A 24,507-nucleotide genomic window follows, 5' to 3' on the forward strand; every position below is an offset into this window, starting at 1 on the left:
TTTTACACTATTTCATACTAATCAGTCACTTTGGGATGGCTTGTCCATTTGAGAAGCCACATCCTCAATAGGGAAAATAATGTTTTTTGTGTCGGAGGTTAGATTCAGTTTAGAAGTTAGGTTAAGACAAGTATTTTTAATGAACCAAAAACAGGCAGAGGACAACATACCTGCGTGCGTGTGCTTTTGTGTGATGGTTGGTTTTAGGTTTTTAGTTACAAGTGACAATTATGGGAGTAAGGAATGCAATATGTCAGTGAGGGTAGGGTTAGGGTTGTGTGTGTGTGTGTGATGCAAATAGCTAATGGTTTGATACAATAACAAGCAATCTCCCAATAACTAAAAATTATTAATCCAAATTATAGTGAGTTTATGAATTTAGGATTCTGCCACTATTTGTTGCCCATTTGTAATGTCTTATTTAAATGAATACTGTAAATGCACTCAAACACAAACAGACATACACTCAAGTTCCACACAAGGATAGGGACACAAACACTTCACAGTGGACATATGTCTCCAAATGTGTCTGTCTTTTCTGTGGCCTCAAATAAATTTAAAAATGACCCGGTACTGGCAACATCCAAACTGAGTTTTAGTCTTCAAACAGCTTTTTAAAACTAAAACATCCAGTCGAGCTTTTAGCTTTGTGTCAGAATCAAACTCTGCGCATTCTGACACATCAGAATACACAGATCACATGACCATTCACATACACTGGTCATGCGCACAAGCGTTATCTATTTTCAGTTGCTTCAATAGTTGCAGAAAATCTTAACAATAAGAACAGCAATGGTGAAAAGTCAAGCCAGAGAATGTCATTAAGTCTTAGCATCTACAGCTGGTAGTTGAGTTGTGACTGATAAGGCCCAGTCAGGAAGCGAATGTTGGCGACCGCGTCATTGTTTCCAAATGTCTCAGTGTCTGTCTGTACAAACTACCAGGCAGCCTCCAAGTTTTCAAACTAAAATAGGGCCAGAAGTGTTTCCAAAATTCTCTGTAGTAGTTGGCAGGCCATGCTTAAACATAACAAAAGTGATGACTTTTAAAACTCAAACACGTCATTGTGGATGTAGCCACACTGGAGAAGAGCTGTGGCTCTCCTGATGTTGTCAATACCATTCACTAAAGGTTAATAACGCTAATGAGACACCAGAACTGCTTGTTTGTATTGTGCGCTTTCATGTGCATGTAATAAGAATGTAAATGTGCACATGAGCAGGCAAGAATTGTGCAACTACTGTAGATGTTTATTTTAGATAAGTTCAGCTTTTCTTTCCGGGCGTTCACTGGCCTTCGAGTGAGCTTTGAAGATCAGGAAAATAAGTGTTTGCACAGTGCTTTCTCTCCTGGGATTGTATCGGCTATTTTAGGGAAATTATTTCCTGAAATTTACATTAAAAGCTTGTTTCAAACAAGTTTAAATCAATTCGGATATGAAAAGGGTTTACAAATAATACGGCTTTAAAAGCAACCACTGCTGGAGGCAGCAGAGGCAAACACTATAAAAATGTCTAGTCCTGGGGATTTTTTTTGCTTTCCATTTTTGACCTGATAAACTCACTAAAGGAAAACAACTTTTGAAAGCCAACTAATGTCACAGCTTTCATAAAGGTCTATCTCTGGTTAGGCTGCATAAACACCTTACTCAGATTTTTGGCTGTTTTCATGAAAACCACTATAAGGATTTTAGGGCCCAAACACTGAATGGTACACAGTAAGCTGCCTTAAATTTAGGCAACCTACAATGTACAATTCAGTGTAACCAAAAGTGGTGACAGTGTTACCACACTAGCTTTTTGACAGGGCAATAACATAATTTCAAAAGATAAGAAAACAGCACTTTTTAAATACCCCAACCAGAGAAATGTAACTGAAAAAAAATTAATCACATACATTATAATCACAGTATATGCTGTACCTATGCAAATCCTTAACAAGTAGACTAATGGGTTGAAAATGTAGTTTTGTAATCTGGTTATGTGATTTTACTGTCATGGGGGACTTGCAAGTTGTCCACCCAGCCAGCTTTCCTGCCTCCTGTCGTGACTCTTTTCACTTCAGCCTTGTGTTTTGTTAGATTGGGGCTGGCACCCTCACTCCTCTCCCTCACTCGCTATTGTTTCTGACTCTCGACGTGTCAAATTAACCAGGAGGCATCTGAGGTCCCTGACGTTCTTTTGCCTTCCATGTCCCACATTAACGAGATCAATTAAGACTGCCATGTTAGATTAACGCACGCAGAGGAAGAGCACAATTAAGGAAGCTAACTCAATCAAGTGGAGTCAGCGGGGCAAAGTCAATCTTACACACAGTTCCAATAAAATGCGACCGATCAGAAGCAAAGCCTGGTCCTAGTGATTGAACCAGTCCAAAAAACAGATTGACTACAACCTTCACCATATTAACCCTTAATCTCCCTGAATCACTGTTTCCACAACCCCACTGCGACGTTTCTGTCATCGCCCCCCAAAGGTCCTGTTGTCATCACAGGAAGGAATTTTTGACTGAAAAGATTTGGCTGACTCTAACAGCAGTGGAAACTCAAGGTACCAGTCTGCCTATGAGAATATGGTGGCTGGCCTGACTGGCTGGGATTTTGGCAGCAGCAGCTAAAGCCTAAATCCCCCAACTATTCATAGATGCCTGTCAGAGACTAGTATAGAGATTTGTTTTAAGACAGCTGCTGTATACAACAGGATTAACTTGTGTTTGGAATGTAGTAGAGAATCATGTAGCCTAAATATGTGAATGCACAACAAGGAGTGTTCCTAAAATATTATGTTTTACCAGTAAGGAGTCATCTCACTGCTGAGAACTGCGAAGTGACAGTCATATAATCATACTGTTAAACTTTAAAACGTATGAATATATAATTTTTTTTCCAGATGAATACTGGGGAGATCTACATTATATTAAGAATTGAATATGCAAGAACCAAATTTATCTTCTTCTTTTTTCTGTTGAGGAAAGTGAAAAAAATCTGCCATCCAGACCACCAACCACTCAGTGTAAACAATGTTTTTTTTTCAGTGTGTTCCAACTAATGTGAAATTCTAACCCGACATTCTCACAGCAGGCCCAACCACAACAAGAAAATTATATGATGGACGAGGGAAGGGAGGAACAGAGTGAGGCAGAACAGGAGGAGGAAAGACAAAGACATTAACTATGCTATTCAGTAATTTTCAGTGAACAGCGTTCTTCCTCTTCCAGCACACACCATGATTTTTTTTTTTATTGCTTGACACATGACCACTGTCTTCATTTAATTTCTATCGTACTTATTTTATTCGCCTGTGACACAAGCTCAATTAACCACTGTATCGTGCAAAACATTTAGTTTTTTACTCAACATGAAAGCTGCATTCAGACATTAGACTGCAGTAAAGACATTTTCCTCAAATGTATGGGAGAAGGTAAATGTCTGAGACAGTTGCACCAGACATTTTCCAGCTCCCTAGTAAAAAGTTTGGAAAATACCTGTGTGAGAATACAACAAGAAATTCAGAGCAAGCAAGTTTGGAAGGACATGAAACTGGAAAAATAAAGTGCAGTATATGTAGAGGATGCTGTCAAAGAATGAGATTCAAGACCGAGATTCAAAACAATCTGCTGTTTGTATTTTGAGGTGTAATTAATTTTCTGCTAAATGAAAAATATAAGATTCCATAAGAGATATGTGACCTCATGGTTTGCATGGTCTATTCACTGATAAAAGCAGGTAACTGTGTTCAGCCTGTGTTCATTTATTAGTGGCCTATTTAGTTATTATACTGCAGAATATTTCAACTTATTATTTCTCAAATCAATATGACGATGAGCTTTGCTGAGCCTCAAAAACACATTCTGGAAAAGTATGTACAAGTCGGCTTTTCGCAGACACAGTGGACAACAAGGCGTCCAACTTTGATATGAAAGAGCATATCTTCAATCATCTGTGGCAAAACTGAGTGGGAGTAGGGCACAGCGGGGATGAGGTAGGACAGAGTGAGACAGATGCAGAGCCGAGAAAAACGCCAGGAGAGAGAAAAAAGAAGCTTGTTAGCCCTGATGTGCTCCTGGTCGTGTGAGAGACGGTGTGGAGCTGCGCACCATAGAAGTTGGCACTGGCTTTAGCGCCTCTTTAATCCCCATTTCCTCCCTTCTGCATTATTCATTTAAAACAGGAGAAGAGGAAAAACAAAGAGCCGGAGCCGATTATAAAAGAAAAAAGGTGGATCAAGCGACGTGGGAGGGGGGAGGGGGGTGAATGGGGAAGTGAAGGGGAAGGGTCCTGGAATTAAGCGGTCCCAAAGAGAAGAGTGCAAAATCAGCTTTCGATTGAGGGCAATAAATATGAAAACACACTGATGAACTTGGGTCTAAGGAGGAGAGAAAAGAGAGGGGGGCAAGAAAGGGGGTGACAAGAGGGGTTTGGGGGGTATTTAAAAAGGAGAGAGGAAAAATATAATGCGACACTATCCGGCCCGGGTGTAGGATGTGAGGGAATCAAAGACACCTTTGAGACGCCAGAAGATGACAGTGAAAGTGCTATAAGAGTGCTGTCCATGATTACAAGAAGTGCAGAAATCTTTGAGTCTCTGCTCATGAAAGCCCACCCCAGGCCTCGTCTGAAACCCCTGCTCGACTAACACTGATGACACAGAAACGGAAAAGAGGAAGAGAGAGAAAGAGAGAGCCACTAATGATGGAGGGGTCCAGATACTACAGAAGCAGCTCGCTCTCCAATTCATTTTAATCACTATTCAAAATCATTAGCTCAAATGTGCGAGCACTCGTGTTCGTTGGACCGAGAACCGAGAGAGTGTCACGGAGTGAGAGGGTAGCAATTACACCTCAGCATGTGAGCCGGTCTTTGAGGACTTTGAGTAAGACGGCCCAAGACTTGATGGAATAGAAAATGAGGAGAGGAAACTATTGTCTCTCAATCTATAAGAAAAAAAATCACAACATGAAGATAAAGGAGAAGGCTTTGAAAATGTGCTTTGCAGAGGCAGCCAAAACACGACAGAGTCAAACCATTTAGACTTTTCCGTTTCCCCAAATGCGCCTTTAAAAGCCTTCAGTTAATCAGGGAGCAGCTCACTATGAAAATATTACAGAATCTCAAACAGTCAAACAGAGGATCCAAACAACAACAGAGACATCAAACTGGATTCATTATTCAACAAGCTGAACATGGCTCGAATAATGACCAGGTCTCTTCAGATTGTTTATAGTATGTGAATGTCTAGTTAGTGACTGTAATGTACAAATAAATGTATCTGATCAAACTCAGTGTGGCTTTTCAGGCTCTTCCATCTAAAGTCTGACCATCACTAGATTTTTTAGGTGAACACAGACGACAATGTTCCAGATTGTGATGCTACAGTCACACAGAAGCACTTAGTGATAGTGTCTTCAAATGGCTGAATGTGACTCTTGGTCTAAAATGAGCAAAACAAAATCCATATGAATCCCTTACATTTGGTTATTTAACATCTGTGTTGAAAACCAAACCGACAACATTTGTAAATAACTTAACATATCTTTGGCAGTCCAGGGTGTACCCCACCTCTCAGATGAGTACCATACATTTACTGTCTCAGCTGCTTTTTAACCAAGGGTCTTGGACGGCAGCTGCCTGTACCTGTCACATCTTCACCAAGCGGACAGCACAACTGGACACCACAGCATGAAAGCTAGGAGAACTCATAACTTGAAGAATCTCAGTCAACTAAGGGAGTTCGACTGATGATTCAAGTCTAAAACAGTCAGGGGGCAACCCTCGTGCACAGATGTGCTTGTGAATTAAGTTTGCCATGAAGAGTTTGTAAAATAAGAGACAGGAAAAACAACTTAAAAACATGTAATTTGTGATGTGTCGTGTATTACATGTTTATGTGTCTGTGAGTCTGTGTGATAACTTCACCCTCTCCCTTGTGAAGAGAGCACAGCAAAATGATAAAAAAGGGAATAAAAACAAAGAAAACCACTCAGGTCCACTGGGACAACACAAGGCCAGTGATCCATAATGCTGCTTCCCAACTATTTATAGCCCTCCTTTACATTTTTCACTTTCCAATTTTTATAGGCTAATGATTATTTCACTCCAGAAGTAAATAGCACAGCACAAATAGCCTGGGCTTCATGTGCGGCCTGAATTGATTTATTCCCCAACAATCCAAACAAAGTAGCACAGTGCTCCGCTCTGGTGTGTGTACATTTCACCTACTGCAGCTTCAATAAAACATCTGCATTATCATTTGGCCTTTCATGAACCAGTAAACCCATTAACCACACTGAACCCTCCTCTGTCTTCATCTGTGTGTGTCTGTGCATGCCCACCTGCACATTTGTATCTGCTTCCATCTCAGTTTTCATTTTACCTTCTCAGCCACTATGTATAGTAAACATGTCCACCATTGTGAAAAGAACTCAAGCACATGCAGGTGTCAGCCACTCTCCATCTCCCTTACACTTGTCCTCCCCACCTCCTCCCCCTCATGCTCCTCTGTTGCTTCTGTGTCTTGTTGACACGAGCTGGCACGTGGCTAAAAGCCCAGGCCACCTCTCTGCTCTATTGTCCTGCCCACTACACTTCGGCACCAATGGCTCTCTTGTGGCAAGGGGCCCTTTGTTGCCAGCCCGTCACTTCAGCAGGTGCCCTACAGCAAAAGGCAGAAACCAGCCAGCCAGCCCTCACCGCTTCGTTAGCGCAGAGGCAGCGTTTGATGTGCTCATTTCATCAGCCGGAGACGGCAGCCAAGGAGGATGCTAATAATCACTTGAAAAACAAAAACATTCTACTCAAGCTTGTAAAAGATAAACTCCAATTTCAATGATAAAAGAAGAGTGACAGACAGCCATGGTAACAGTTGGAAAAAAGACCGCCAACCACACTACCCCTCTCTCTTTTTTCCTTAACTACCCACCTTTTCCTAGGTGAATCCAATTCATACTGTCAGTCACTGAGAATAAACAGTACAATGACAAATTGCTGACTGTGTAAGGAAAGACAAAATCATGTGGCTATACTATGCAAAAACAGAGCTGCATTTAAGACAGCTGTGTGATCCCTCGGAAACCTTAGTGAGTGACGGAGCAGGCTGTGTGAAGCAGAGAACCCCCCCAGGCGTGCAGGAGAGGGGACCCCTGGGGGTTTGGCCTACACTTGCACACCCTTGCTAAATTCACAGCCCTTCAAAATGCTATCTCAACATCACACCCCAGTTAAAACATATGAATTGAATGCATAACAACACGGGAAAGAATGTCAATGTCACTTAATTCATGCTGGGTAATCTAGCTGTACGTGATGATTGTGACCATAGTTCCCTCGTTTCCAGTGCATTAAGATTATTCCAAACACGGATTAACTTCCAGCTCCTGGTTGCAAATGGTTCAAGGGTTAGGGTTTTCAACTTTTACAATGACACTGCTTCATTAAATGAAGTGCATCATTACAAAGAAAATTAAAACTTACAGAAAGACACTAGAAGGGCATTCAGACAGCCCACCTCCGCCAAGGCTGAAGCTTTATCTCACCATGTTTAAGAAAGTGAGGGGGAAAATTGGACACAATTCTCCATCCCTTCACAAAACTTCATAGAAATTGGTTCCAAAATTTTGAGTAATCCTACTGACGGATAAACATGGAGGTAAAGGGCTGGGATTATGAAATGATCAATTGATCATGTATTTTCTTGGTCAACTGATTAATGACTAGTCAATTTAACATTGGAAAACAGTGAAAAAGAACTATCACAATATCCTAGAGCCCAACGAGACATCAAAACCTGTTCAATTACTTGCTCTGTCTCACCTTTTTTACAACTGAAGGCCATAAATTAATCATTTGCCTGATTAATCACATCTACAGATATTATTTTTGTTCTATTAAAAAAGCACAGTGGTCACTGTTGGGGGTGTTAAAAGGTCAAAAATACTTTAATATATGAAACTATTCAAGTTGAGAAACAGTGCATCTGTAAAGCACTGTAAGGTGGAGCCTGGTTTGGTTATTTAAGCCATTATGGAAAATTTGTTGAGCCTTTTATTATTTTGTGAAGCATTTTAACTTTTTTAATAAAAGTGCTACACAGATAAAAATGATGATAGATTATTATCAATAACATTATCAGTTCATCTAAACATTTGAAACAAATATCCACACCCAGATGTGCACACCACAGCATGCCGAAGATCCCGAGGCTTTAGGGTGCATCAGTGCCCTGTGGCAACGGCTCATAGCCTTTCACAATGCAAAACAGAGCATTGCACAGCAGAGCGCCCAGTGCTCGGGGACCAATAAGGACTTTGTTTGTTAGCCATGTCACTGACCACTAAATTAGCTTCATCACCTCTGGAACCAGGATATCGGATGTGACATTCTGTACCACGGGGCAGGGGCTTTGTTTGTCTGCAAGGCTGGAGGGTGTTTAGTGTAAAAAAGGAGAAAGACATAAAATGGGGACAAATGAAGGGATTTTACAAAAACATAAAATAAGGAAATGGCATGCCCACTTTTATTTTTTTGCCCTGTTCTAAATAAAGGATTGTTTTACACAGCACTGTCAGCACTGACGGTCTGGTCTTCGTCAGAATTGCTGTGTTTTCTGAAGCCTATAACCTTGTGATCATGCTAACAGGAGTCAACAGATGGGAGCATCATCTTCCAAGCAGCGTTCAGGCTCTGAAATTACATTACCCTTCTTCGTCCTCTAGCAATATCTATAGAGGAGGAGATGAGGCTGCAAAGGAGGCAGCTTGACATGGCCCATGTGAACTGAAAATTGCATAAAAGCAAACAACCAACGGCAACAGAAACTTGACTATACAGCAAACAGCAAATAATTTGGCCGAATGCAATAAGACCATTGCAGAGAAGAATTAATTAGTACCCTGTTGTTTGGAAAAGAAACTAGATGTTTATAAGGAGATAAAAATTTACTCTGCATTTCTAGCTGTGCCTAGGTTTTTGGACAGCATCAAATGCATTGGTTGAACAAGAATGGTGGAGGTGTGGCAGTGCAGGAGCAGCTTATGAATGAATGAGTGAGTGAATGTGATTCCTATTGTAAAGTGCTATTAGTGGTCATTAGTAGAAAAGCAATTTGTAAATGCAGTCTTTTTACCATTTAGGTACGCTTGCAGCATGGTAGATGCTATTACAATGGCGGATTTGCAAGGTAGAAAGAGACAATGTTCCTCTTCAGAGGAAACAGATCTGTGTGTGTAACAAGCAGTATACGTGAGTTGTGCACATGTGTAAGTAGGTGTAAGTGCGTGTAATGACTATTTTACTCTTAAAATAACAATGAAATACTGCAGCAAATCTGTTGGTCAAAAGTGCAATCGCTTTTCCAATCGCTAACAATGTACCTGACCACACGGCATTTTTAGACCAACACACCCATGGGCGCTCAAATAGGTGCGAGTACATGTTCTGTGTGTGGGCGCCAGATGAGAAAATGACAACTGCATCGCTCTGAAACTAGCAAAGATACTTGGGTCAAACTTGGCAACGCCAAATGAAAGATAGGGCCCTAGTGTTGTTTGAGACAATGAAACCTGTCATTTTATTTTCTCATCTATGAAATAACTATTGAAAAACATCTGGTGAATGTAGTCTATTTTTCCTCCACACAAAGCCAGGAGTCTCTCATACTCTCTTCAAGCAGTCTCCCCCCTCCCTGGATAGATTGAGGCCATTACCCTGCGTCATCACCAAAGTTTTTCTAACGGGAAATGTCCAAATCATTAGTAACGTGAGAGGAGCAGTTCCCAGGCATGTCTTGTTACATAGTTGAGTGCTAACGTGGGGGCTAAGGACTCGTGTTGGGGCTTTACTGAGCCAAAGTCTTTTCATAGACTGTGTGGGGGGTGGGAAAAAGAGGACCACAACCCCTCAGCATCTCCATGGTCAGTAATGGAAATATCCAAGACTCTACCAAAAACAACCTGAGCTCAACACTGGCACACTGAAGAAAGAGATACCAAAACATTAAGTGTGGTCCACACATTAATGTGATACACACAAACCCACAAACAAACATATGCAAATGGTTTTAAACTGAACGCATATACTGAATACATACAAATAGTGGGCCCATGGGAGCACGGCTCCACAAAAATCAATCTTTGGTCTGGCTCTGGATCCATTTCAGCTCGCTGTGGCATCTGTGGTGGGCCCTGCTGGCTGCCGCACACACGCACACACAATCATCTAACCAGATCCAGAGCACTGCTACTAAATCAGAGGTCAAACGCAATAATGATGCTGCATATGAGTGCGTGTATACCCCCATGTTGTTTTCATTCTGCCAAATAGGACGACTGCAATCTATGAAACCAACAACAACAGGAGCATGTCAGTTGATTCCAGGAGCCCAATTTATCCCGTCCTACTTCACATCACACAGAGATGATTCAGCTTCACCCCATATGTTGATCTACAGAGCAAAGCCAATTTTAGCAGCAAAAGTTTTGGTTTTACACTTTTGAATTTAGGATTTGAAAAACAGACATTGTGTGATTATTATTATCAGGGGTGCAGACAGGCGTGCATTGTTCATTTCTAGACATAAGGTTCTGTCTTGAAGAGTAGGTATACCTTTGAGGAAAACCTTGGAAATGAAAATAAATCAGGAATAATGTGACCATATAAAAGCCAGTCAACATTTTTGGAATGGGTACTTGAGAGAAAAAATTCTTTTGGCTTCTATTTCAGACCACGTCTCTATTTCCCATATTCTATGGACAGTAATATTTGTTTTCTCTGCACAGCAATGGAGCGAGAAAATGAGAAATGAAGCTTATTCTACTGTTTCACTCACTCACACTGCTCTGAATGACTTTGGCAAAGATGCCGAACGTCTGGAAAATGTACATTTTGAAACAAATTGTTACAGAAACCTATGAACTAATATGCATGTGAGCACAGAAGATGCACAGGCAGACCCACAAATGCACACGCGAGAAGTTAAACGTTTATTTTTATTCCTCAGGCGCTCATTCTTCTTTGCATGAGTGCATCATCCAGCGCGCTGACAGAGCATCCCCAGTATGTGAGCGAGTGTGTGTGTAAGGAGCTGACGATCAGAGAATAACGTTACCCCTTAGGGGTTGCACCTCTCTCCATTCTCGCCCTCCTCCCGTACCCCTCTGCTCAGTGCCTGCAGGGATTTCCCTTTTCAGTCCAGGAGAGATGTCAGACCTGTTCCACCATCCCTCACACAGAGGCTGGACTCTGTCCTCCATTCACCCAACATCTGTAACCAACTCCATCAATCAGCCTCATTTCTAGATATCAGCTCCAAATGGGGATTAACAGCTCCAAAGCTAAATTAAAAACAGGAAATAATCATAATGTAATGGGAAAAAGTGTTACAGCCCTTTAGACGGTCGCTTTTATATAGCTCATACCAGCAAGTGCAGTGACGGATCCATCATACTCCATTCTAAAGATCATGACACTAATTCCTTTCTTTTGTCTCTCTTGTCCTTCCTTTAATATAGCAACTATCTTTATTCCGCTACCAGAAACACAAACAATGTGAAACTCAATCTATAAATAATTATAGGACACAATCAATCTATTTAAGGACCAATCACACGGACCTCATGATGCAGGAGAGCATCTGGCATGTTAAAGGTTTTTGCTTTTATATACCTTTGAACAGATGGTAAATACACAAAATGAATCCATAACTGCCAAAAAACCTTTCAAAGACTTAATGATTAATCAATTGACAGAAGAATAATCTACAATTGTTTTGATAATCAATTTATCGTTTTGAATAAAAAATCTCAGGTTTTAGCTTCACAAATAACAGGATCTGCAGTTCATCTTTTTTTATACAATATTTTTTTTGTTGCAATTTTAAGAAATGCATGTCAGTTCATACAGTAAGAGCTCCATTATCATCTCGTAAGGTCACAAACACAATCAATTTTTCTCAAATTTATCAATCCGAAGGTTTAACAAAAAGGCGATTCTTTCCATACTGGTTACAATATTTATCCAGTCTGTCTTAGCTGAAGGTTCGGTCTGCAGCAACTTTTGTGTCACCGCTTTCTTACTGGCTGCTAGTAAAATGTTAAAGATGTATTTGTCATGTGCAGATAGGTGAGCTGCAATATTTCTCTGATAGACTGAAGAAAAGGAGCAGTCAACTGTGTCAGAAAAAAATGCTCTTTATTGCCCGTGTTACCCCCTGCCAGTAAGTCTGGATGGCCGGGTAGCTCCAAAAAACATGGAAATGACCGGCCAGCTGTTCTCCAGCAAAGACCTCTGCTCTTAAGAGACATTTTGACCATCAGATACGAGTCTGAGGATAAGCTTCTATATCCGAATAGAACTGACAATATTCAGAGGGAAAGAAAGAAAGAGTAAGAGAGAGAAAAAAGCTCCACAACAGGGGTTGAAAGCAGCTAAACCAAAGAGGTCTTCCCTGCCGCCTTCACATATTACAATATTAATATTAATGAGACTCCCTGTTTTTCCCCCTATGTTTTTCCCCCTTAGACGATTTGAACATGAAAAACTTAAAAAGCACAAATTCCAGGAGTTGCGTATCACAGTTTGACCTGGAGCCACACAGCAGACACCAACCACGACAGACTCGCTGTTCAAAGTAAGCAGGAGCCGCTTTCATCAGGGGATCCTGGTGTTTTTTTGTTTTTTTTTTTACAGTGTGACACCACCAGCCCATGCCATCTGCCTTTTTCTAAAATGAGAACTTCAAGATGTGCTTTCTGCTTATGTGTTGTTTTTAGGTGGGCTTCACAACCAAGGCCCAGCGTCACGCAGGCTTTTGCTTCTATGCAGCTTGCTGACTGCTGTTTACAGCCAAGCCCCGCAGTGTGGCGCAATGTTGAATATTCACTGTTAAACTGTCTAGCCAGAACTGGTTGGGAACCCAGCCAGGCCTTCACAGTACAGTGGCGTAGGATTCTCCCCCTCCTCAAAAGCAACCCGACAAAAATCCATCACTCCTTCTCCAGCCAATCCAGAGACAGACCGGTCTACTTCCCTCCTCCTACAACACACAGTCTTCCTGAAGTGTCTCGCCTCCTGAGGAGTCCTATATTAAGCCCAAATCCTCCTCCATTCTTACTTAAGTACATTTAGTTCATCATAAATAACTACAAACCAATACATTACCACACATATCATTTGCACATTAAAGGCACCTCTCCTCTATATAGGGGCAGGCCTCTGCTGACTCCTGATGCCTGCCTTCAGACATCTGTAAAATATTTTTATTCTGTGCCCCAATACCGCACTGGCAAAGGTCTCTCATCCTTGGCTTGGCAGGACTTCTGACAGAGCCAGCCGGCAGCGCCATACAGGCCTAACCCCTGCTGCTGCAGCTTCCTGCTGCTCCTAGGGAGTCAGGCTGCCTGCCTCCCATTGACAGAGGGCCAGGCTGGGCAGGGAAAATGAGGCTGAGGGGAAGCCCCCGGGAGAGGACCCCCACTAGTGGAGAGCAGAGTCAAGAATGGGGGGGACAGACAGAGACTCAGAGGCTGAGGGGTGGACAGAGGCGAGTAGAAGTAGTGAAAACTAAGTAGAGAGAAGAATGGCAAGTCAGCAAGAGGAGCTAAGGGTCTAATGCATGAGGCAGTCATACAGACATAGGTGGCGTGGAAGTGGAAAGGGAGCGAGACAAAGGGGCTCGAGGACATGTTCAGCAGCAGGAGTTGAGGGGACCTTCTCATTATGACTCCACTCCCTCCTTCATGCCCCCAGGCCGTGACCACAACCTCAAAGCCCCAGGCCAAACCAAGGGACCATGGGAAACCAGGGAGGACTGCTGTGAGTCAGGGTACAAATGCAGAAAAAGGAGAGGAGGGGGTGAAAAGATGTCCTCAGCACCCAAACTAGGCAGCGTGAAACAAAGAGACTGAAAAGAATATGGATTTCACAATTAAAGGTGTTTTTTCTGTGATCCTAGTCATGTAAGATGAATTTTCATGAAACTTGCTCTGTTATTTATTTCTTCTAAATTACAATCTATATTAAAATTAGTCTAGCCAATCCAAGTTAGAAAACATCTGACATCCATAATAAATAACATGAAGAAAAGCCTTTATCACAAACTTGATCTGAAATAATTTCTCATGATATTTATTATTTTATATAATGTGCTTGTTGTTTGAACTCCCAGTAGCTTTGCTCTTAACAATGACAATATGAATACAATTGAAATTGCTGTTTTTGCTGCTTAGCAGTTCAGTAGCTCTGTAAAACAAACAAAGCACACTAATGTTTTTATCTGGTATACCAAAAATACAATGTGTTCAAATAGAGCTTCTGGCTTTAAAAACCTGATCCAGTTAGATTTTTTTTTAAATGCCTTAATCAACCCTAAACTTAATCTTGCAGCTCAATTTGCAACGTCAATAAAAGATTAAAAAACAGAATATTAAACAAAAAAGAGAGACAGCGACATGTCCCTATATTTTCACACTGAAAAGAGGGAGGGTAAAACAGACAGTCTGTCAAAACAAAATGCTCTCATACAAATTTGTTCTATTCTGCAGCAAATCCCGTGTGAAACATTAACGCTCATTTGTGGTGAGGCTGGAACAAACGCCCATAGCACAGTCAGCAAGCAACACACAAAAAAAATCATTCCTCTCTTTTCATTTCGTTCATGAGTGCAAATTCATTCTGCTTTTGTCTCATCTCATGACAAATGCATACTGTCACTGTCACTGATGTGGTGTTTACACTGGCATACAGCATCTTGTAATTATTCTGTGAAAGTGAATTCGTATCCTGAGGGATTTGTATTTTTGCATGTGGATAATCAAAAGAGATAGAGAGGGAGAGGGGACACTTGGAGAGTGATCTCCAATAAAAAAGAGAAGATAGTGCTTGAGAGCCATCTTTTCAGTGCAGTTTAAAATATGCCAACATGACTTTGGTATCTGTTTTGATCAAATGTGGACAACCTCCGGGGTCCGGGTCGTATACAGCCCTTAAAATTTGACACTAACCACAAAACAAGTGATTGATAAAAAAAAATTAAAAAACACCCAAAAAACAAAATCCTAACAAATACAAAAAAGATGTTAAGATTGCAATTATTTTTAGTAAGCAACAAAGTGCAGCTTATTTCTTAACTTGCAGTAACCCAAATGCGTAGTTTGTAGGGTTCTATAGGTAGAGATACACACAGTATCTACGGTATAATTAATATACAGGTAGTCCACAAACAGGTAAACTAAGAGGCTCTTTTTGTAGCCATAATTTGAAATACAAACTCAGTCATTAGAGTCCTATGCAAAGTTAGAGGAGTCTGTGGACTTAAACAAATACTTACAACAGCTATACCACACAGCTACTCCGTTAAGTCAGCAGCTCCAAACAATGAAAACAGAAAGCTGCATGCTAGTAGTGTCAATACATCAAAATTAATGGAATAAATACTCATTCTGTGTGGATTTCCAACATAATTTCAAAGTAGACCCTGTTTTAACCTTTCCAGTACGCAGTGGAAAAAGGGCAGGTGTAATGAAGCTATTTTTTCATCTTTGTTTAACATTTAACAGCGTAAAGAAAGTTCTTAAATTAACCCATTATTTGAATAGGTTCCTAACTCAATTACACATAAAGAGAATAGTTTTCTATAGACCAGGATTTCAGAGTCAAAGCAAAGACAATAACTGTTGAAAAAATAAAAAGGAATGAATAAAATCTTTATCTCAGACACCCTTTGCGGGGAAATAAACCATTGATATTGTGTGGTCATGACATAAGCTGACCAAGGGGCACTGACAGCATTTCATAAACTTTAAGCAGGGTCCTAGGTCAGTAATTTTTGTGTTTGCATGTCTTTTTAGTCTGTTTCCCCCCCAGAGCACTATAGAGCCCAATGAGAAAGGCATCGACGCCACAGTGAAACTGAGAACTTTCACGTGACGTGGGGAGCCGCAAGGCATCCTCCAAGGATATTTGAATGCTTGAAACATCAGTGACCCTTCATAAGATAGAAAAGAGATGGATATGAAAAATATTGACGGGCTGGCTGTTTGAGGGGAGTGTAAAAAGCAGCTCAGACAGCCCACTCTCATTGCCAAAGACCTTAGTCTAAACCCTAACCAAGCTGAGCCTGGAAAGGATAGACGATGCTTAATTCTTCTGGGAAAAGCTTCTAGTTCGCTTTTTCTTCTTTGAATTTTCTTGCTTTTTATCATCTGATAATCTAAGAGATAATTGCAAAGCCCCAACACCAAAGTAGCCCATATCCTAAGCAGTGATCTGCTACCTTTGCCAGCATCATTTCTGTACAAGGCTTGGCCAAGGTCTTTGACATCATGCAAAAGACAGTGTTTAATGTAGCTCAAAAGTCGCCTAAGGAAGCATCTTCCTTTAAATATGCTTTGTGAAAGAAAAAAAGGCGAGCATTTTTTTTTGTTCTTTGCGAAAACCCAAAGGCAAGATGACTATTACAGTGGTCAGATGACAAATGTCTCATCTGATCTTTAATCCAGTGGAAGGGCCAGCTCCAGGGCTAAAACAGGAAACTCTCACAGGATAGAGCGATTTGGTAAATTCCACTGTGCTAAATCACTTCTGTGGGTGCAGTAGATTTCTCCACACCAATGAGTAGCATTTTAGTTTCTCTCTCTCTGAATGTCTTAGTAGTAGAAAGCCATTAAAAGTGCACCGACAGAGAAGATATGTACTGAACGGCCTTGGCCAATATTTATGTATCTGAGACTAGGATAAATTATCGAGAGAGATATACTTTTTATCTCTGCTTCCAAGAAGGCAAACAAGTAAAATAGAGAAATAAAGGTCAAGTAAAATGACCATTATCTGTTATCAAAACAGCAAATAACACATTTTCTGTCAAATTGAAATGATTTTTTTTCTGTGTAAATTGGGATCATGCCTTTGTGGATATAAATTGTCTGTGATTTGCTTTTACATTTGTGGCTCTCGTCTGTAATTTGACACAATTCCTGCGTAGGTGGTTGTGGGGACCACTCTGGGATATAATTTGCAAACTATGCTTTTCTAATTCGTGTAAGACTCAAGACTTATCATACATGTGAGAGAAGTGGCTTCTTTTTTGTGTGAGCTCCACGTTGACTCAGCTGGTTAGAGTCCTTCTCCTTTTGGCACTTACTCTGTTCTGTGTCACAGTCACTTTCTTTGAGTTGCTTTCATGCAAATTCTCTGCCTGAATGTGTCCAAATTAACAAAAAAATATTGCCAAAAAAGTGTGGTTTAAAGTGAAATAAACATTAGCAAAACATGGAACATTATATATTTTTCTATCGTAGCACAATTGACATAGTCACATTAAGTGTGATGACAAAAGAGCTCTTTCTGTTCTTCTATTTTCAGTCAGACTAACCACAACTGAAAACCATTGCTATTATCTCTCTAGTTTAGCTACTTTTATAAAATGCAATCACTGCAGCCGGAAATCAAAATCTTTACGTTTTGCCAAAAGCTGTCAAAAGTAATCCACCTCTCATCAGCTGAGATTCAAAGCAGGGTATACTGGCAGGAATCCCTCATCACACAGACTGACACGAACATTTGGCAGGGATTTGCTGATCATCCGGTTCATGACACATTCCTTGATAGTCAACTTCACAGAGCCAGCCGGTGTTCATCTCCATCACCTGATGACGCTGGCACATTTAAGCCTGTTGTCTTTGACGATAATCGAATGTGGCAACACAGAAGTGAGTAATAATTGTGTCAACAAGGTATGTCAGTTTCCACTAACTCTCATCTGAATCATCCCTGTGCAGCGTAGCCAAATGTGATAGTATGACGCCTGAGATATTTGGCTGTGATAGGCAGCGACAGCAAACATAGTATGAGATACTGTTTTAAACCTTTGTGTGACCTCTAAAACGTTCAGGCCACGGAGAAGCATGCCACTGCCTACATACCTGTATGGTTCAGCTCTCACTTCATTTTCTTGATTGTTTTTGAGGCTTTTGGTTCACTTTATTTTATTCATCTAATATCTTATATTATAATTTCATATTTATTGTGATTATTATTATTTAATACAAGACTTTTTCAGAATGGGCCACTCAAGTCCACAGCTATGAATTCAATCAGTATGTAAAGGTTTTGGAAGAATCGTTCTGACTCAGAAAAAAGCAGTGAGTCACACAAGAAAAACCTCCTCCTCTAAAGAAGACTTCTAGATTTATTTTTCTTTCAAATAAACCATATTGTACAACTACTGGTATTTCGCTTTCAAATAAACCCTGTCCTTCAGGCTATAACTCTTATTGTGGTTTAACGGTGTAAAACAGACAGCTGGAAGCAGTGCTTGGGCCAAGTCTCTCTTTTTTTCCCAGAGAAACAATACACATTTAAACTGTATGGTTTAGAAAAATATACTGACAAAATTTCCACTGAAAACTAATGGCTAAGAAACATTTGTTTGGTGGCATTGGAAAACACAGCCTTAGGGTCGGGAAGAAACACACAGTGGTCCTTGTGTTGAAATGTAAGAGCATGTTGTTTTAGAATATGTTTGCTTTGGTTTTAGTCGAATAACACTATATATTGCCACATTAATAATAATTAAAACTGAGATGATAAATATCAAGCTGGTTGAAGTATATGTTTTTCATAATGATTTCCTTCACATTTTTTATTTGAAACAAATATTTTATTCAATTTAACTAAATAAATTATCTGTTTATTCAACATATTTACAGTTCATTAATCTATTTATGCCAAATATCCTTGAAGTTATGCACTGATTTAAACAACACCTAAACCACTCTTGTTAAATCAGATTAAATTACAATTTAAATTCACCTACTTTTACTATCAGGTCTGTATTAACTTATCACATTTTATTCAACCATTCATACTCAACAACAGGTCTCTAATATAACTTAAGTGTCCGTACAGCTGAGGAGACACTAAGGTTAAGTCACCAATAAAGTTTGTCCAAGCAGAGACAGCATGGATATGAGTACTGCTATAATTGAAGTATCTGCTCTCCATCTGTGAACTTCCATAAAATGCTTGTCGTGTCCTACTTTTGTGGTATGTGAGTTAGTTCATTGGATGCAGATGCAACATAAAGTTATACATGTTTTGATACTGGCTAGGGACCAGTGCAGCATATCATTGCCTTCTCATTCATTTGTATTATTTTAGTTTTTATCAGCTTTGCATCCAACATGCATTAGAAACATCATCAACACACCCATTAGCTCACTCTGACATTTTCCAGACATTCTAGTAGACGGCTGGCAGGAAGTTCTGGAAGATGTTCAAAGCAGCTGACTCGGACACGTGTTTTCACATACAGCCCCTTCAGAAAAGTCCAGGAAAATGTCCGGAGTTAATGCACATCTGCATGAAGCTTTTGTCTCCTCACTGCTGACTGCCAAACATAGGTAAAAAAAATGAAATAATATATAGCGGCAAAAAAGGTATCAACTTATCAGCCTCTCTTTTTCCTTAAATGGGCTCATCAAGTAGACAAGCAGCAAATGAACTAGATCTGGATTTGCTGATTTATCAGGGTTTCTGCAGGTTTCAACAAGTTGAATTTAAGACTTTTAAAGACATTTGTAAAGATTATAATGAATGAAATTCAAGACCTCTGTCATGTAAGACAAAATATTGGAGTAATTACGTACACCTCCGCATAATTAAAGACATGGTCAAGGGGCCCAGTCATGGATAACCCTCGATATGCCATATCATCTCAGAAACTAGAGACAGAGACAGTAGGTATCCATAGTCTATACTCTTGCCCACAGCCAAGCTGAGTGTACGGTGATAAATTCTGACCAGGGGGTTCGTAGGCCAGGTTTTTTGTATTTTGATTAAATTTCTGAATATTTACTTCCCACTTCCACAAAAGAAAACTCCACAACAATAATCATAGGAAGAGAACCACACAAAACAAGTGTCTTGTTTGTAGTTGTATCATAGTTTCTGTCTGTATTATTGAGATAGAACTACAACACATGGAGACACGACAAACTATGCCTTAACTAAAAACTAATATTTAGGTGCCACTGAAGTAGCGTTAAATGAGCGACTTACCTCAAAGTGTTTAAGGGCCAGTATGAAATATGTGATCATAAGTTCAGATTATTGATTTCTGGACTTTTTAAGACCCAGACCCTCTTTGTGACGACACGGCCTGATATTGTCTGTTGTGTCCACGTGGATGAGATGATATCAAAGTGTTTATTTAACTTTTAACAGGACGTGACACCTTAATGGTCCAAAGTAAACATGGCAGGATGAGTGGATGATTACTGTCAAATCACTAAGGAGAACTTCTGATCCACAAATCACACACAAGAACAGACACGAGCTAACTTACATGCAACATACATGCAGAGTAAAAGGACCTATTCTGCTACCTCGTCTTTAGCAGTAAAACTTGTAAACGAAGAAGTACTTGAGCAGTACTGTACTTTAACATCACTGTGAGGCTGTAGCGTGATATCACACGCGTGTACTGTCTTTATTTCCCCCTTCAGCTTGAAAGCTACGCCGAGATAAAGCTGCAATAACACACGCTTCCATGCTAACGTGACCGCGACACTGTCAGGCTGAAGTGACAGCATCGACCGCGGCGGTGAGAGTTAGCAGCGGCGAAGAGTTAGCAGCGGCATGCTAGCTAGCGCGCTAACAGGCTAAGCTAGCTGGCGAACTTCGTAGAAACTTTCCCGTAAGTGAGCGTCAACACAACCAGCGGCTAACGTGAGGCTTCACGGCCGAGTCAAAATGGAGGGGGGCTGGGGGGGTTGATAACACGGTACCGGGGGGTTCGTTAGCTGTGCTCCACTTTCACAAGCTGGGTGTCAGGTAACGCTGTGTCAGTTCTTACCAGGAAGTGTGGGACTCTTCTGGTTGCTAAGCTGTTCCTTCTTCTTCTTCTCCTCCTCGCGGTTATGGCGCACGTCTTTGTTTTGACTTTCGCTTCTCTCGACAAGGTCGCTCCGGGGGGGAAGTCGTGTCTGCGGCGGCGGCCTCTCGTCTCTCCTGCGTGGCACTGCGGAGTCTGAGCTCCAAACTTTTTTCTGTCTCTGCTGCGTGTGTGTGTGTGACTGTGTGTGTGTGTGTGACTGCGTCTGTGTGTGTGTGACTGCGTGTGTGTGTGACTGTGTGTGTGTGTGGAGCGGAGACAGAGGCTGTGTTGTGGAGCCAGTGGAGATGTGTACGTGTTTCACAGACAGCCTCTCCTCCTCCTCCTCCTCCTCCTCCTCCTCCTCCTCCTCCTCCCCCACCGTCATCAGCAGCTCTCCTGACCCGTGTGCCAGTAATGTCAACACGGCAGCATTCCCGGGAGGGCCCGGTGTCAGAGGAGCGGAGGGAGCCGGGCAAATACCGCGAGATTCAACAGGGCGACTCCAACACTCACCAGCCTCACTCCGTTTCTGTGCGTCTTTTATTTTAGCCCCGTTCAATGTGTGTGGAGTGAACCACGTGTTCGCCGAGACAGAGGCCGTGATGGTGAGTGTGAGAGTCCGCTCTTCACCCAGGAAACAGCTGCGGAGCTCAGCTTTACTTTCACCAGGGTTGTGAACTTGAATGTTTGTGTGCTCGGCCTTGTGGTGATGCTGGCTGCAGCTTCTGCTCTGACCCTGTACACATCTGGTATTAAAGGGATAGTTCACTGAAAAAATGAAACTTCACTCATCATCCACTCACAGCTGCAGCCAAATCCAACACAACTGAAGTAACTGGTGAGCGATTCTTAACATGCCTCCACACTGCTCCCGCGGTGTCGTCCAAGTGTCCTCGAGCCCCGACATTCAAATTCTACTTGGAAGGCGTCATTTACACTGTGTCAATGTCGTCTCTTCAATCAGCCACGTTTACGTTCGAGCGCAAACACACACACTGTCCCAGGGGTACGTGACCACTAACTGCAGCCATGCAGAGATGCTACCGGAAGTAAGAGCAGTGTGGAGGCATTTAATGTTTTTTTCTGTTGTTTTTTTACGTTTGTAAAGCACGTTTGTTATCGAGGATGATAAAGCAAATGCCCTGAATACATTTGTAATCATTGAAAAATGACATAGGTCTTTTGGGGCCTGGGGAGTCATGAGACCACGGGAGAGTTACTTGCTCTGCCCAGGTAGTCAGTCTTGTATTGTGTTATTATTATGGTAAATTGGATGTATTTATACAGCATCTTGTCTTAATGACCCTTCAAAGAGCTTTACAGTGTAGTCCATTTATCTCATTCCGATGCTGCAGCCATCTGGAAGAATTTGGGTGTCAGTGTCTTGCTCGAGGCCTTTCGGTTATGTGGACCGGAAATAAATGCAATCAAACGTGCAACATTTCTTAATGAATTTCAGTGGTTTAGAAATTTAAATAGGAATGACTTTCTCCACAAATTGAATTTAAGTATTGTAATGAATGAACTCACTCACTTTCACCCACTGTGTGTGTGACACATACTTGCAACAAAAACAATAAGACTGGTTGATGTAACTTTGCTCAGAATATGCAAGATGACTCACCGAGGGTGTGTAAACGTGTGTGGGTGTGTATGTGTGAAAGAGAGAGACAGAGCCAGCCGAGGCTTAATGGATTCTCCTGAACACAGTCGTATTCACACACATCGACACAGAGCCTTGCTCGCTATTACCATACGCAGATGCATGCAGAATACCCTCACGTCCCATGACACACACCCGCTGCACGCACACGCAGCGGGTAATTGGGTATATCATGAGAATTTATTGACAAAAATGGTATTAAGGATTGACTCGCATGGACAGAGAGAGCATCTGGAATTGATCAGCTTACTTTGCTTTGATAAGAGCTTCAGCGCTGATTTCAGACTGACAATTCAAACACTGCTGATACACAAGAAACACATCTGTCTCCTTCCCATCCCCATTGTTAATAATCAACAAGTTAGGTAGGTTTGTGTTTTTTCTCCCTACTTCAATAGCCTTTCTTGTTAACCTCACTGCAAATATGGAAAAGGGAGAGATGCCTGGAGTGTAGGATTTCTCCCCCTTTTTCTTCAACAACAGTTGAAGATTAAAAGAAACGTCTCACGGAAATCTGTCAATTCTGTATGTGAATAATGCTGTGTGGAATTTAATGGCATGAGTTATATTGGGTTTCCTCTACACCCACATTTTCTTTCAATAAGATCAATGGCGCTCAGTGACAGATAGGGACGGTCTTTTGTATCTTCAAATTTCAGGTTTCTGAGGGAATAATTAGATGGATGGATGAAAAGTAATGCATCAGTCTGCGAGGGGAGCTGCACCCAGAGATCCTCTAGTTCAACATGCATGCCTCCACGTCTGTTTGGTAGAAAAACTGTTTAATAATCGTGTCGAATTTCCATTGTTCTAAAAGTGGCTCTCTGCACTGATCTGGCGCTTTAAACCAATAGCAAACTTTTTGTGTTCTTTTTGCTGATATTGTTTATTTGACAGAGGGAGGATTTCCTTTTGATTTGGGGATATTTTTCCACGTGAAGAGAGTATTGTCATCTTTTTCAATCTCTTCCCCTTTAAAACTTACTGGTGTCGCTCGCAGCAAACCCCTGAATCCAAGGATCTTTCTCCGGATGCACTGAGGAAGGTAGAATCGCTGGAGTTGCAGTGATGCTTTGGACATTTGACTAAAAGTGTTGTTTAACTCTGATGGATTTAATTCTTGATCATATTTTTGTCAAATTAAAGTTTGCACAAATGTAATCTGAAGACTATTAAATTGAGTTCAATTGACATCTAGAAGCAAAAATTCTGTCTCAGATTATTTGTAAATCTGCTAAATATTTAAACTGTGAATAAGAGCTGTGATAGTCTGAGAAAACATGCACACTGGCTCAGTTTATGTTTTCTTCAAGACACACATTTCACTGCAATTCTACCTGGGTTTTTCATTGCTAAATATGCAGAAATGTTTGCACCCAGAGGCTGAAAGCACATTTTAAACACTTAAAAAGGGAAAAAATGTTGATATTCTCACTCATGTCTTTTATATCTCCCTCTGTGTTGTTGATCTGGCTCAGGGGTTAGGTATGACTGCAATGTGGTAGAGACAGAAGCTGCAGTCAAAGCTCCTGTGATCGGGTGCAGACTTCATAGAGCCCAGCAGATGGAGGGGAGAGGAGCTGCGTGCATCCTGAAGGTTTAGCAAGAACTGAGAGGTTACACTCCGCCAGTACAAAGATGACCTGTCACACACTGAAGCATGCCGTATCAATGCAGACGAGCTTCCTGTTTATCTACCTCACAGAGCGCAGCCATTAGAGGAAGAGAGAGAGGGATTACAGATGGAAATATGTATGAAATGTTGTCTCTCCCTTCATAAACCCAGGCGAACTTGGAGGCAGCGAGCATGTGATGCCTGCATTTCCATTTTATTCGCTAATTAATGTTGTTTTGTCTTCAAAGCGCAATTGCAACCCATAGTTATCAGCCTTGATCGCAGCATTTTCAAGGTTGTTTAGATGTGAGCCGTCACATAACAAATACGCGTAAATATAGAATAACAGCACAACAGAGAAATAA

General features: G+C 41.1%; 1 protein-coding gene and 1 long non-coding RNA gene across 3 annotated transcripts in view; one reads left to right on the top strand and one right to left on the bottom strand.

The window, feature by feature from the left end:
• nek7 (NIMA-related kinase 7) overlaps positions 1-21,219 on the bottom strand; it is a 60,048-nt gene extending 38,829 nt beyond the window's left edge. The window contains exon 1 of one of the 2 annotated variants that reach the window (XM_020098567.2): positions 20,844-21,219. The gene's annotated coding sequence lies outside the window, so the exon portion shown is untranslated. The remainder of the gene's footprint in view (positions 1-20,843) is intronic. The other variant, XM_069521747.1, reaches the window with a different exon arrangement.
• On the top strand, positions 12,254-12,903 carry LOC138407172 (uncharacterized). Its single transcript, XR_011240585.1, has 3 exons — positions 12,254-12,375; positions 12,512-12,620; positions 12,763-12,903. It is a non-coding gene; the product is annotated as an uncharacterized lncRNA (long non-coding RNA).
• Positions 21,220-24,507: the final 3,288 nt, after the last annotated feature.

Source organism: Paralichthys olivaceus, chromosome 3 (assembly GCF_024713975.1).
Source record: "Paralichthys olivaceus isolate ysfri-2021 chromosome 3, ASM2471397v2, whole genome shotgun sequence".
Lineage (NCBI taxonomy): Eukaryota > Metazoa > Chordata > Actinopteri > Pleuronectiformes > Paralichthyidae > Paralichthys > Paralichthys olivaceus.